This window comes from Agelaius phoeniceus, chromosome 12, assembly GCF_051311805.1.
Source record: "Agelaius phoeniceus isolate bAgePho1 chromosome 12, bAgePho1.hap1, whole genome shotgun sequence".
NCBI classification, from domain to species: Eukaryota; Metazoa; Chordata; class Aves; order Passeriformes; family Icteridae; genus Agelaius; species Agelaius phoeniceus.
Window position 1 is genome coordinate 19,376,137 of NC_135276.1, and position 15,785 is coordinate 19,391,921.

The following is a 15,785-nucleotide window of genomic DNA, read 5'->3' on the forward strand; positions in this document are numbered from 1 at the left end:
TTTTTTTTTTTTTAAGAATAAGAATTATTTACCTGTCTGAACCAAATTATGTTGTTTGAATTTGAACATTTAAGGATGAAAATGCGACTGAGAAAGGTTATCCACCCATTTTAACATAAAAACCAGTTGAACAAAGAGCCGTGTATTTAAAAGTGAAAACAAAACTCTGTCATTATTGCTTGTGGAGAAATGTGCAAAATTAAGTAAAGGCAACGGAAACGTGGTTTTTGCATGTGCAGCAAATAGGGGTATTTCATGGTGGAACTTTTCACTACCTCATTTCAGGCACTTTATTGCTCCTCCAATTTCATTTTCTGTGTAATTTGACAAAATTACAAGTTCCTTCCCGCCCAAGGATGGCTTTGCTTTCAAACTGTAAATGTGTAATTTCAAGCTCCAGCTTCATAATGCACCTTTAAAACAAATTGAAGCCAGATTGCCCCAGCCAAGGAGTCGTGTTGGAAATGAATAAAGGTTCCTTGCAGAAGGGTCTGTGTCTGTTCTTGTACCAAAAAACAAGTGGGCTCCACATCTGATGGCTTTGCTGTTGACCACCACAGGCTCTCACTCTGTTATTCATTAATGTGTCCATTAAAAAAGCCTTTTTATTATGATTAAGCTTTCACACCTACATCCTGACACAGAAAGCATACATTTTTTACAAATGGTACAGAAATTATCCACCTTCCTTATTCTGTCTGTTCAGTGATGCTCAGCTGAGCCATTGGAAGATATTCCTAGAAGTACTATTGGCAGAAAAAGCTGCTTTTCTCACTGAAATAAATGTACTGGAAATACTAATGAGTGGGCAAAAACCTTTCCAAGAAATATCCAAGCTGAAGGATGCAGGACCATCATCTCCTGGCAGTGGTGAGGATCAATATTTGTTCCCAAACCTGCTATCAGAGGTGAGCCCCAGTCTTGTGCTCCAAACTGGGATCTGGAGAACCACGAGTAATTTGTGAGCACAATTAATGTTGCAGGTGCTGTTTCCATCATTGATATTGTTCCTATCATTTAAATAAAATTGCAGAATATTCTGGGATGGAAGGGACCCACATGGATCATCAAATCCAAGTCCTGATCCTGCACAGCCCCATCTCCAAGAGCATTGTCCAAACAACTTCTGTCCTCCCCAAAAAAGGGGGGGAAAAACTAGTTTTAATCAGGTAAAATGCAGGTTTTCTCTACTTGGGAATGTGCTCAGGTCTGCTCTGAGTGCTTGGGCTGAATCCCTGACCTCTGGGTGCACACAGGGTGGTCTGACAGCCACCACAGTGCTCGGGGACCTTCTCCTGACACTTTCTTCCCTATTTCAGCACCTCTCTTTTGGGTCTCAAAGGATGTGATAGAGTGGGAAGCGGGGCCTGGGAGTTCGTGGAAGGATTTTCCCCTCGTCCCCAGATGCTTTTTTCAATTAAATAATCTGTAGGCTCAGGAACTGCTGGTGGATTTACATACCATTAAATATCCCTGGGTGTGGGTAATTGAAAAATGTGAGGAGTGAAGCATAAATCTGTTAAAAAACCCTCTACAGAACCTGCTTTGGAGATTATTACTTAAGTCAAGGATATTAAAACTATGCTGAGGTTATTGGCTAATCCACCAGTGGGATTTCCTACAATTCTCCAACAGATAAAAAATAAGGTGATCCCAACTGGCCTCCAGCTCCCTTGTGTCAAAGGGAAGCCTGTTGTAATTACAGGAGACAGAGAAAAGAAAGATTTGATTTAATTTAGCAAAAGACCAGGACAGCATCAATATCCTGGGGGAATTGTTTTTGCTTTAGACATTTGTAAAAAATTAGAATTTGTGGTAATGGCACTTACTTATACCTTTCTTTCCTCCCCCAAAATAACTGTAAAAGCTTCAAACCTGGATTTTACGCCCTCAGAAGTGGATCTGCAGCAGGTCCATAGGTCAGTCTGCAAGATTTGAGGTGATGTTTTGAACTTTGAACAAGTTACAAATACTTCCTCGAACAGCAAATGCAATAAATATCTCAGCAGAAGAAATTTCTTTGACTTCTTTCCCTGGATGAAGTCCAGGGAAGAAAGTGGGGCCAGAGCCGTTCCATGATGAGGAGGAATTTAAAAAGTCAGCTTTAGGAACCTCAGCAGAAAGCTCATTTCAGGCTTCGTGTGAGTTTTTGATGAACATTTAAGGTGTCTTGAGCCATTTTACTCATCCCTGTTAAATTGGGGCTGCATCTGTTAAACCTGTCAGCCGTAAATGTGAAAAGCAGAAAAGCCCCTGCTGAAGGTTTGAAACCAGTCCTTATTTATCACTTTGGGTGGAATCGAGGGCTTGTTTTCCTTCTGTCTGGACATGTCACCTACAAGATCTCCTCAATCCTCCATCCTTCGCAGTTTGGGTTCGCATTTGGTTGGAAATTTGTCTCCAAACTCGGTGGGGTGGGCTGGGATCCCCAGCTTCCATGACAGATATTCCTTTCAGAGTAAACAGATATTTGTGTTACATTTATGAACAGTGAATGATGAAGGGGGAGTGACACACTTTCCTTGATGTGCTTTGTCACCCAGAGCTGTTCGAGCTCAGGGCAGTCAAATTAATTTAGGCCTGCAAAAAAGTGAGTGATGGGCCCTTTTCTCTGAGGTAAAGAGATATTTGTAGTGGCATGAAGCAAGCTGGGAACATTTCTTGTAAGATTGCCCAAAGGAAATAGCACCGTGAACAACTGGCTTTTTGTAGGGAAGACTACATTAAAAGGAAAAAAAAAAAAAACCAAACCCAACAACATAGTCTAAAACTATATTTATAAAAAAAGGGGGAGAAAAAAAAAGATGACATATTTTTTCAAGTCTTGCTGAAACGCCTGAAAAGTTTCCCTGTGACACTAAAATGATCTAAGTCATGTCTCCAAAGAGTAGCTCATCATTTCTCAGACAACAGCAGGAATTTGTGGCTGACCTCCTGAGGGAAATGGTCAACTTTCTCCATCTTTCCTCTCCATGCCAATGTTTGCCTTTAATTTATGTTGGTCAGTTGAAAATGGAAAGTTCAGTACCAAAGCTCAGCTAAAGGGGGGAAAAAAACCCAGCCTGAGAAAGGCCTTGTTTTGTGGGATATGTTTTCCACAGCACCCTGGTTTTACCCAGGCTGTTTCCCTGAGTTTTCCAGCCTGTTTCTCACCCTGGTGCTGCACCATCCCAGTGCCCTCCCCAGATGGAGAAATGAAAGGCTGCAGTAATTGAGGTCAGTTGTCGTTCCTGCTGACTGTTTGCAAAGGGTTTTTTTACAAGCTGTCAGGCCACCTCCATCTGGTAGAGAAGCTCCACATCTCTCCCAGCCAGGGCAGCGTGTTTTCTTTCAAAATATCGCGGAGGAAACGTGTTGCTTCAGGAAAGATGCAGGGAATTCTCAATGAAAGCCAGGGAACTTGGATTTCATGATGGGCATTGGTCCCTCAGCCTCTTGTAGATCTGGAGGTTTAATAGATTTAGTAGTAACTGTCCTGTAGATTTGTAGAATTAAAATTCTACAATTTAATTTAATTCTACAATCCAATTTAAACACTACCCCAAAGTAGCACAAGTCATGTGAGTTCCTCAATTAAGGTGAAGAATTAAGGTGCACCAAGAAGACAGCACCCAAAAATGGCACAGGAGAAACTCATGCTCCAGGCCACGAGAAGAAGAGAGGTGAAAAAAGCTGAAGTTTGGGTCTGTTGACTCTGCTTTGGTGGGCTAAGTGTGCGTGCATCTTCCTACACCAAAGGAAGGTCTGAGGGACAGCAGGGAGTTCCAGAGCTACTTCCATGATGCCTCCAGAAAAGCACTGAGGTGTTACCACCCCAGGAAGACACAGCTGCTTCTGCCTTCACCAGGCTGATATTTAACACCAGAGCAGATGGACGCTGATTTTGGGTGGGCTGAACATGCCCAGCCTCACAGATGACTACAAGAAACCCTTCTGCTCCGACCTCTTTGAAAGCTCCCTTAAAAAACAACAATTCAAAAAAGCAATGAGAAACTGATTGAGCTGCAATCTACAGGGCAAAGGTGATTAATAATTTGTGATGAGTGAAAGATTTTGTGTCACTGGAAGGAGCATCACAGTGATGCTGTTTGCCTGACAACACAAGGCACAAGTTTTGTCAAAGACAATTTAGAAGGAAGGTTTGAGATTTGTGTTCTAGCACAGTGTGGAACAGATCTCCATCCTGCAGATATTTATTATTTTTTGCAATTCCTTTTCTATCAGTAGCCTGCTTTTTGTTTATTTCTTTATTTTTCTGGTGAGGAGCCTTTATCAACCCGTGTGAGGTTTTTATCATTTCCAAAAGGCTGTTTTTGCAAACACAGTTTCCAAAACTGGAGAAATATAGAAATTTAGATTTTTCTTCCAGAAAAAGGTATTTACAGGCATGGCAAACATAAATGCCATTTAAGTTGAGTTTAAAATATTATTTATGCTAAGACAATCCCTTGAATGCAATTTCCACTTGGGAGAGACCATACTCTCCTGAAAAGATGAATTTTTCAGCAGGTCACACACTTTATGGTCCCAATGAACAATCCCAAATTGTGTAAACATGAATAGCAGAGGGGTTGGGTTGTCTGTTTGCCATCTGGTGGTTTGTTTTTTCCCCTTCACCCCGGGCACATCATGCTGTCTCATGCTTTTCCACACCCAGGACGTTGGAAAGAAGTTGTTCAACAGTTCAGCTCCTGCCAGAATCTCTCAGGCACGAGCTCATTTCCAGGGCTTCCACCAAAGATTTCCACTACCTGACACCTCACTGGACTTTCTCCCCGATCTGGAAACATCTGGACTTCCCTGCAGTGCACATCTGGATGAGGCACAGCTGCTGGAGGGTCACTCCCAGCCAGGGAAAATCAGAGATGTTGGGAAGATCTCAGAGCACCAGGCAAACACGAAACCCTACAATCATCAGTCCAGCCATGGTGGGCTCCTTCGTGGCTGAAAGGTTTCAGCTTTTTCCCATATGATCAACCCTTGGCACAAGCTCCAAATGTATCAAACTGAATTCACCTTTAACCCCTCAGGTTTCCTGGGTTTTTTCCTAGGAAAGAGTCTCCAGCTGGTGAGGGGAAGAACAAGATGCTCACATTTCCCAGCAAGACCAGAGAGAGGATGTTCCACACCCTGCACTGGCTCCTCCATCCCTCCTAAACTCCAAAGCTCAGCTGAAGCACAGCAGGCTCTGAGTCCTGCAGACCACAGGGCTCTGTGAGTGAGGAGGAGAACTCTCAGAATTTTGGGCCAGATCTGGAATGACGTGTTTTATACACAGATTGCTGGGAATGGCCAACTTTTCCCAGCTGGGAGTGGGCAGAGGGTGCTCCTGTAGGCCAGGGTGTCTGTGCATTGTCTGTGACAGCCCTGGCAGTAGCAAGTTGGGCCCTGTATATGAAATATGGTATTTTCACACATCCAGGGAATGCCACAATAAAACAAGGAACTGGTGCAGTTTACGACTGGGCCTCATGCTGAGTCCAATTAAACCTACTGTTTCCAATCAGGTTTAATGTGAGGATAAAGTGAATGCTCCCTGAGATTTGGAGGAGGATAATTTGTCAGTAATAATAAGTGTAGACAAACAGGATGTTCCACAGTGCAGGGGCCTGATTAAAACCAAATGTGTTTCCAGGGATCCTCTCGAAACTCCTGGCAGCCAACTCAGCCAGCCTTGCTTGCAACTTACAGCAGTTCTTTTGCAAAAGCTTGCAGCCTTTGCAATTCTTCCCAAATCCCATGGAAAAAAAATCAGAGCCAGGCCATTGGGTCACCCAAGAGCCATCTCTGTGCATTGCTGTTGGTTTTTGAGGTTTTTTATTCAGAGTGTGTTTCAGCTTTATAACCTGTCAATGCAAGGACATCCTAACAGGAAAGGGAAAATGTCTTGGATTTTCAGGCTGGCCCTATCCTACTTCCTGACAAGAGCCTGCCTAGCTGGTCTTAACATTGGCAAAAATGCATTTCCTGATCAAAAATGGGGTTTCCTACAAGAGGTGAATTCTTTCTTGATGAACTTTACCATAGAAACAAAACTAAAAAATCCCTTCAGTTTCGGCAGAGTTTATTGAAAAGAAACGAGGAAAGTTTTAAACTATCCCAGACTTCAGGTTTTAAATTAGACTTGAGATCACTCTAATAACCTTTTTTCTTATTTCCTAGCAAAGGATTTTCTCACTTTTTGGCCAGATGGGAGCCAGGGTACCTCAGCGCTCGTTAGTCAAGTTACAGTCCCTGGGAAATCAGCGGTTACCTGGTGCTGGAGAGCTGCTTTTGTTTATTAGAGACAACCAGCCTGAGGTCAATGTGCAGAGCACTTAACATACTAACAAACCACTAATTAACCCGACACAGAAGCAGGAGCCCGTGCCCAAAATGTGTCTCCAATTCTCCATCTCCGCGTGCCTCCAGCAGCACAATGGATTGTGTGTGGAGCAGGGGCGGTGGCACGGACCTGCCGCTGCTGCAAGTTCCAGAAATCTGGGTTGGGATGGGGGAAATCTCTGAAATAAATGCAGCCCTGGGTGTTGTGTACTGCTGATTTTCCCTGTATATAATCACCTCCTCAAGCACATTCTTTGGGGCTGTAATCTCTATTTCAAATTTACCTTTGCCTTAAGGGTGGTTCAGATTTACCGGAATTTTTCTGTCTGGACCCTCTCTCTCTATCTGCCCTGGTGGCACTTGCTTTTTTCAACAACAGGTTATGGGAATCACTGCAATCCTCAAAAATATGGATTCTGTAGGTCTCAATGGTTTTTTGGTGCCTTATTTCCAATAACAGAAACCTCCATTACTTCCTGACATCTCATTCCTTAATGACTTCTTGTTAGGAAGGTCTGATGAGTTCTTTCCAGTCCCCCCAGGACCAAATATATATTCTGATATTTAAAAATATACTTTATATATATGAACACAGTTAATAAACCCCATTCTAGGCTATAAACAGGGAGACAACCCCAACACTGGAATCCCAAAGACTGTTGTGGGTGAATTCCCATCAAAAATGGAGCGCACATAGAAAAAGGTGGAAGTTTTGAAGTCCCAAAATGAAGCTCTGGTGTGGTTTTGGGGCATGTCCCCAGTGAAGTGGCCTTGCTGGAAAAAGGCTGCACAGGCACTGAGGGGTTTATTTCAGTCTCAAAATGGGTGGAAAACTCTCTCCTTTCTTTCAGCCTGGAAAAAAAAAATGCAGGTGAATTCACAGGGTTGAAAAGGCCTGAAAGAAATCAAACTTTGGAAGAAGATGTTTTGGGGTACCTGAAGATTTGTATGTCTCTGGCATAAAAAAATAGAATTTTCACAAAACTAGGAATTGAGATGGGAAAATGGCACCAATAAAGAAAAGAAAACACATCCTAAATGGGAGCATGGAGAGAAAGAGGCCGCAAAACAGGGATGCCAGTCTGACACAGTCATGCCTGACTCTTTCCTGACAGAAGTGACAGTGGCCAAGATGTCCTTTCAAACAGCAGCAGCTTCTCCAGAAAGCCCTGGATGTCTCTGAGCAGAGCTGCCCCAGACAAATAAACCATTTGATTTAATTTAGAGCCACAGCTTGTTCCCAGGGAAGGGTAATTGGATCCAAGGCAGAGAGCTGGGAAGGGGGCCTGAGATGAAACAAAGGAGGCAGCTCTGCTGCTTGGGATCCTCCTGTCCTCCAGTGGAAATTTCTTATGGAACAGAAGGGAACAGAACCCCTTCTCCAAACAGCAGGGCAGCCTCTGTGACCTAATTTCCTGCCACTGTTCCCTCTCCTCTGATAATGGGGAAGAACGCTGCTTTTCTCCTCCCACAACTAAACAAACAAAGCATGGAATGAGTGGGAATGTTTCATGCCAAAAGCCTGCAGAAGGAGAGCTGCTCTGGCCTGGAGACCTGTGCAGACAGAAGGTGAGAGCAGGGTTATGAGGTGATTGTTTCTGCTGCTGCTGTCCTGCAGCTCCCAAGCTTGCTGCATCCTGATGTTCTGAGAGCTTCCCTGGAGTGGTGAGGAGCTGGGAAAGAGGAGAAGCCGCCTCTGACAGGGAATGGAGCAGCAGGAGAGGCTGAGGGAGCTGGGCAGGGGCTCAGCCTGGAGAAAAGGAGGCTCAGAGAGGCTCCTGTGGCTCTGCACAGCTCCTGACAGGAGGGGACAGGTCCCAGGGAACAGGGACAGGAGGAGAGGGAACGGCCTCAGGCTGGGCCAGGGCAGGCTCAGGGTGGGTATAAGGAGAATTTCCTCACAGAAAGGGTTATTGAGCATTGGAACAGCCTGCCCAGGGCAGTGGTGGAGGGATCTAAATGTGGTAAAGGTGTCACAGGTGGGGATGTGGGTCAGAGGTGTTCACGGCGGTGCTGGAGGAATGGTTGGACTCGATGGACTCGATGACCTGAGAGGTCTTTTCCAACCCAAATGCCTCTGGGGTTCCATGCTTTGCCTCCTCCCTCCCTGACTCCAAAGAGCTTTGGAGGAGGACAGTTGGGTTTTCAGCTGTTGGCCATTGTCACCTTCCACTGGTGCCCAGTAAAAGTAAAAGTGACATTTGGGGCCTGGGGTGGGCTGGGAGGTGGAATTGAGGCCCTGGCTGTGGTGCCAGGGGGTTGTGGCAGCCCCGTGGGTGGTACCATGGACAGTGTGCCCATCGTCACATGGCGCTGTTCGGTGAGTGAAAACCTGACATTAAAAAATAAAAAAAAAAAAAAGGGAAAAAAAATCTAAAAATATCCCATCCCAACACATGGTCACAGGCTGATCTTGGGACTTGCAAAGAGCCTGGAAAATGATATCAGTGTCTGAATCTGATTTGAGTCTTCTTGGGTCTTCCTGACCCAGAGTAATTCAACAGTGACCTTTCCTTGAGCTGTCACCACTTAGAAACAGCTGCGGAGCAGAGCTACATGGATATATCCACAAGATAAGGCATTTGCAGCTTTTTTTCTCTTTTTTTTTTCTGTTTTGGGATCAGGAGAGAAGTAATAACACTGGTTTGTGGTGTTGTTTGATGGGGTTGTTTTTCATTTGAATATAAATTATCACTATTTTCCTCTCTCCTTCTCCTCGCTGCACATCATTAAACACTCAGCTCTGGACTGCTCTTCCCCACACCTCTCAGATGTGTCATTTACTCTGTTGGAAAGAAAGAAAAATCCAAGACTATTCAGGATAAAAAAACAGTTGTTTGAAATTCTAAGGCATAATTATAAACATTTCCCTCAATGCTGGATTTCCTTTTTCTAAGCAAGTGCTGTCACTGTCATTGCTTTCAGTCTGGGCAGAGTTCTTGTAACTTTATATACTTGTTTTGTAACTGTGACTGGTTTAAAATTCAGAGTGAGGATGGTAGGAAGCAAATTGGAGATGTTTTTTCCTCTTTTTTTTCATTGATTGTTTAAATTTCATACCCCTGAATAATGGAGCTGGTTCCTGTTCACAAGAACATTTTCTCATTTTATATTCCCACCTCCAAAACCAGTGCTCAGCCTGGGAATTATTTTAGGAAGATTACTTTTAATAAGATCCATACAGTTATAAAACACCATCAAAATATATTAACTCTTCTCTAGTCCTTTGCTTTAGGCTGGAATTCTCTCTGCCCTGTCATGCCTGGAAAATTAAAAATATGTTTTAAAATATTCTGCTTTGTTCTCATGAGAGAAAAAAGGTGTTTGCTCCAGAAGGCTTCTGATTTATGTTGTGTTTTTTAAATTTCTTTTAAATAAACGAGGGGAGGTGTCACGGAGCCGCTCAGCAATGTGCTTGGCGAAGGTGGAAGTTGCATTTAAATCTCTTTTTCCGATTTTTTTTCCGAAGGAAAATGCTCCGGGAGGCCACTAGAGGGTCCAGCTCGGAGCAGGCTGCAGGTGGAGCACCCACCCTGCTCCCGGCTGGAGGCTGCTCCAAGCCCATCCCCAGGTCAGAAAACACCTGGGAGAGGAGAAAAGGAGGAGATCAGTCGGGAAATTTATCCTAATGATCGTCAGAAAAGGGTCAATTGTTCCTCACTTCAGTTAATTTGAAGATGGGCGTTTTTGGGAACCAGAATTGCTGCTCCTTCTCGTGGCTCTTTTCTTCTCCCTTCTCATTCCTTAAGAAGCTCTCTGGAGTTTTAAATTTCAGTTTTGTTTTAGTTTTGAGCGTTTTTCTTACAACTCAAGGGATAATATATATATATATATATATATATATATATAAAATATAATTATATATATTTAATATATAATATATAATGTATAATATATAATATATAATGTATAATGTATAATATATAATATATAATATATAATATATAATATATAATATATAATGTATAATATATAATATATAATATATAATATATAATATATAATATATAATATATAATATATAATATTATATATAATGTATAATATCTATTAATATAATATATGTAATATATTATAATATTATATAATGGAATATAATATAGTATGATTAATATAATTATATTATATTATATTATATTATATTATATTATATTATCACGTAGAGCCTTTGAATTCCAGCTGGCTTGTGCTGCACTGAACAAATCAGCCTGAAATACAGAGTGGCAGCGAAATTGATGCCTTACTTCAATTTTTTTTTGCCCTTTTTTGTTTGGAAAGCACGGAATTATCTGAAATGGACCCTTTTGTGGGAGGCTGTGTGCTAACACCATCCAACACGACAGGGAGTCCTCAGGGGCGTTGAGGATCCCAAACTGGGACAGCAATAAACCACTTATTGGCCCATTCGTTCCTTTTTGGCACCTTTGCCAAGACCAAATGCAGGGGAGGACCAGAAAGGGAGAGGCTTTTATGGGAGCACAGAAGGGAGCTGTCAGAAATGCCCTCGGGAATGCCATTTTGGGCCAGAAAACCCTCCTGTAGTTCAATTTTACTGATCAACTTCCTGGGAATGCCATTTTGGGCCAGAAAACCCTCCTGTAGTTCAAATTTACTGATCAATCTCCTGGGAATGCCATTTTGGGCCAGAAAACCCTCCTGTAGTTCAAATTTACTGATCAATCTCCTGGGAATGCCATTTTGGGCCAGAAAACCCTCCTGTAGTTCAAATTTACTGATCAATCTCCTGGGAATGCCATTTTGGGCCAGAAAACCCTCCTGTAGTTCAAATTTACTAATCAATCTCCCAGGGATGCCATTTTGGGCCAGAAAACCCTCTTGTAGTTCAATTTTACTGATCAGTGTCCCAGGAATGCCATTTTGGGCCAGAAAACCCTCCTGTAGTTCAAATTTACTGATCAATCTCCCAGGGATGCCATTTTGGGCCAGAAAACCCTCCTGTAGTTCAAATTTACTGATCAATCTCCTGGGAATGCCATTTTGGGCCAGAAAACCCTCCTGTAGTTCAATTTTACTGATCAATCCCTCAGGAATGCCATTTTGGGCCAGAAAACCCTCTTGTAGTTCAGTTTTACTGATCAATGTCCCAGCTTACAGCCCTGGGAGTGTTCAATAAACAGGGGCAGATAACAGGTGGGACACGGGGAGGGGGGAGCAGCCCCACACTGTGCCCATCTCCTTTGGCACTTCCATTCCCAGAGCTCCCAGGGGACACCTTGGAAGGTTTGACCTAAAAAATGTCACCTGCAGGACTCAGTGTCCCCAAATCTGGTGCCACGTGCAGCAGGAGGGTGCCTGGTGCTGCAATTCTGCCTGGCACGGCTCTGCTGAGGAAGCTGAGGAGATTCCTGCCCCCAAAGCAGTGAGATTTTAGCAGGGCAGGCCACAAACACCCGACAGCAACTGGCCAGAAACAACCCCAATGGAATATTGTCCTTTTATCAAGAACTGTATCTTTTATCGTCTCTTTCTCACTTCAGTGGCAATTTTTTCCCTGTTTTCTGGGGCTCTGGATTTTGGTTTCATCATGGGGATAGGGGGATAGGGAGGTGATATCCACAGCTTTATCCTCAGAGCTGACAGCTACTGAGAAAAACCTGCTTGTGATGTGGCTCCATTACTCTGGGATTACATTTAGGCATGTAAAATTCCTGCTCCTGCTCCTGAATTCTGTCTGTGCCATGTCATGGAAAGTTATGGCTTGGCTTTCACGGGAATAATTCACTCTGCTGCTGCCCTGCATTCTGCTGCCAGCAGAACTGTCATGCTTTATGGGCAGATCCAAAAGTGCCCCCTTCCATAAATGTACAGTTTGAAAGGAGAGGAAAGGCTCGGGTTGCAGCAGTCCCTGTTTGAAAAGGCAGCTTGGAACACTGATTATTTTCCTTCCTCCTGCACCAGAGCATACCAAAGGTCCCATTTTTCTCCAGCCCCCCCACTCCAAAGGCCAGGCCCCAGTCGGGGCTGGGAGCTTTGCTTGTGTTAAATAAAACAAAACACAGAGAGCTGTTCAGAAAGGATCAATAACAAGTGATCCTTTACCAGGCTGCTCAGCCTTCCCTTTGAAAGCAGGGCTAAAATTTCCATTGATTTCAGCAAGAACCAGGGATTTACCTGCAAGTCAGGGTGGCTTTGGTCTGAACACAGCAGGCTGGGATGTAAATAAAGCTGTGGTTTAATCCTGCACTCTGCCACCAAAGTTGCACCTTGAATAATCCTTTTTTTTTTTCTTCCCTAGTGCCTCACTTTCCTCACCTATAAAAATGAAGACAAATGTTGCTGGTTTTCATATTAGACTTCAAAATTAGAAAATAATTAGGTGAACTAGCAGAATATCTTTCTAGTTATCTCCTGGATTCGATTTTTTCTGCTGTTATTACTTTTGTTAAAATCAGCTGTTCGTGCTCTCTACTCCCCTGCAGTCCACTCGAGCATCCTTAGGTTGGTAAAACTCTACTAAGGAGAAGAACTGAGGATCCAGGATTTAAATTTTGTCAATTCCACTTACTCCATGCAATCATCCATGGATTAGACAAGCAGTTCTGAGGGCTCTCCCAGCTCCTTCCTTGCTGTGACCATCTCCAGGGCCTGATCCCTGTGACACTGGGATCCAAGGGGGACGTGCTGCTGACTTTAATTTGAATTTAGCTGGACCACACAGCCCTGACTCAGCATGCTCCAGCCTCAGTGACTGTTGGCAGGATTGGATCCTATTTTCCATATTTTTTTTTTTAAATATACATAAACTTGCTTTTAGGGACAGCCTGTGTGCATGATGAAAAGATAAACTTCACTAAAAAGAAATTACGGGAAAGACACCCAGGTGTTTTAAAAATGTATGTTAAGACCTCAGTCACTCCACCCGGATTATCTTTTATTTGTTTTGTAGGCAAACAGCAAGATCTTAAGGATTTTAATCCACAGAATTACAACCCACCAAACAAAAACAAGGAAAGGTTTTCTCCTGGCGCATCAAATCGGGATTAAATCCTCCCGTTCCAACGGGGACTAAATAAATATTTCCCTCTGGGAGTTGACACCGCCAGCCTCTCCACACGCTAAGGAGGTGAGTGTGGGTTTAATGGCTGTGTAGATAAGCCCTTATCTAAAGGATACAACTCCACTTTACAGCCTGCACACTTATTTACCAACTGCTAATGCAGAGTGCCTTGGTGGCACTCGTGCCTCGGTGACAACAGCCCCGCTTATCTGGGCCAGGTAGCCCCATTGTAGTCATGCCCCAAACGGCCCCGAACAGGAGTTTTTGGTAAAAAAAAAAAAAAAAAAAAAAAAAAAGCGATTTACAGGGACCTGCTAGGAAAAAAAAAAAAAAAACAAACAAAAAAGGTGTTTTGCTCATGCTTTAAGCGAGCAAAGTTTGCCCCGGGCATTAAAAGCACCGCGCGGCTTCAGCTGAATTTCAGCCGCGTTTGGGAGTTTGTTTGGGTTGCTGGGTCAAAGCGATCACGAAGGTGATTTTTATGATTGTTTTTTGTTCTTTTTGTTCTTTTGCAGAGGAGAAAAGGAGGGAAAAGCCTCTTCAGCCGCGTCCCTGCCGCTGCCGGAGGAGGGATGCTGCCTGCCCAGGCGCCGGGACCTCTCCCAGGTGATGTTTAAGGCACAGAAAAATCTCCTCATGCCGGCTCACAATGGCCACATTGTAAACGCGTCCCTTCCCATCATGTAGGACGTCGGGATCGTTAGTTTTGGCTGGAAATAAAATATATGTATTACACGCAAAGCGCTCTGCTCGCGGGCAGCAAACGCGCGCTGCCGCTGCCATGTTTCTCATTACATTTCCCCTTTGTTCCCAAAAAAAAATGACTGAGTTATTGCATAATGCGGGGATCAAGGAAAAGGGAAATACAGCATGAGGATGGAAACGAAGGCAGCCTGTCAGTTTTAAGCGCAAATGAATGCTCGGTTTCTTTTATAAAGAAATCCCGCTGCAGGACTAATCGTCTGGAAAAAAATTAAAAAATCCCATTCTGACAAGTAAATAGTTTGTTTCCTCCCCATTTCAAACAGCCTTGAGAAATCTCCAGCACCTAGTCAGAGGATTTATTTAAGTTTTCTCGATTCTTGAGTTTTCCCCCCGAATTTTGCGTGCGTGCGTTTTATTAGGTTAATAAAACTCGATTTCCAAGCTTTTGGACGCCTCGGGGGTACAATGAGCTCGGATGTCAAATGCATCAAGCAGCTAATGAAGGGATTTCAGAGGTCTCCAAAGTGTCCATAGCAGCAATTTGTAGCGTCTCATAAAGGTGAAGCCCATTCTGGCTCCAGCGTGTTTTGTCTGACGCTTTTCCGGGCGCTCCAACTCCGATTTGCTGCTTCATTCGGATTTTATGTGGTTTTCAAACGCCCCGGTGTCGCTGTCACAGGGATTGTGGGCAAAGAGACTCAAAGCAGCATCCCCAGGAGAGCTCATGGCAGTGGTACTGGGAAAGGGCAAAAATCCCAAACCTATCGTGCTTTACAGGGATTCACCTGAAGGGATCCAGAGGAGAAAACGGCACAGGGGAAAATCCTTATCCAAGGAAATATTTTACTGTGTAAAGGTCTTGTTGGGAGTGGGGCGGGGGAAGCTGGACTGTTTTTTCTTCTTTTTTTTTTTACTTTTTCTTTTTTTATTTTTTTTTTACTATTTCAATTGAAAATATATCTCTTCTCTCTTGTCTTCTCTTGTCTTCTCTTGTCTTGTCTTGTCTTGTCTTGTCTTGTCTTGTCTTCTCTTCTCTTCTCTTCTCTTCTCTTCTCTCCTCTTCTCTCCTCTCCTCTCCTCTCCTCTCCTCTTCTCTCCCCATTGTTTTTCTTGCCTTTTCTTTCCAAAATATATTCCTTTTTTTATTTTTTTTGTTGATTTATCTAATTTCCCTTTTCTTCCTCCCCTCCTTTTAATTTTTTTTTAATTACTGTTTGTTCTTGGGGCTTTTCCCCCACGACTGTTGGTGTTTCATCTCCTTTTCTCCAGCCCCGAACCCTCTCTGTGCTGAGCTGGGTGGGTGACACTGAGGGAAGGAGGGCGGAGCGGTGGCTCCGCGGGCTCCTCTGGGCTTTCCCCCGGCCGGGCCACTCAGTTCTGCCCCCACTCTTTTATCCCTGATTCGCTCCTCATTCCCCCTCCCCAGCCCGGTGCTATTTTGGCAAAAAAACCAAAACCCAGCGTCTCTCCCCTCCCAAAACCCCATCCCGGCCATCCCGGGGCTCCTCTTCCCCCGGGATTGGTGTGTTTATGGAATTCCTGGGGGAATGACCTTGCTGTTGCCAGTTTTCCTCCTCCTTTTCGATTTCCAGAGGTTCCCTAGAAGCCGACCCGCGCTCCCCTCGCAGCTGGAGCAGGTTTTCCCTGTCCCGGCTGCGGGAGGTGCCAAAGGCGCTCCTGCCACCGCTGGCAGCTCGCTCTGACATCGGTTCCCAGCTCTTCTCGGCCGCCAAATTAA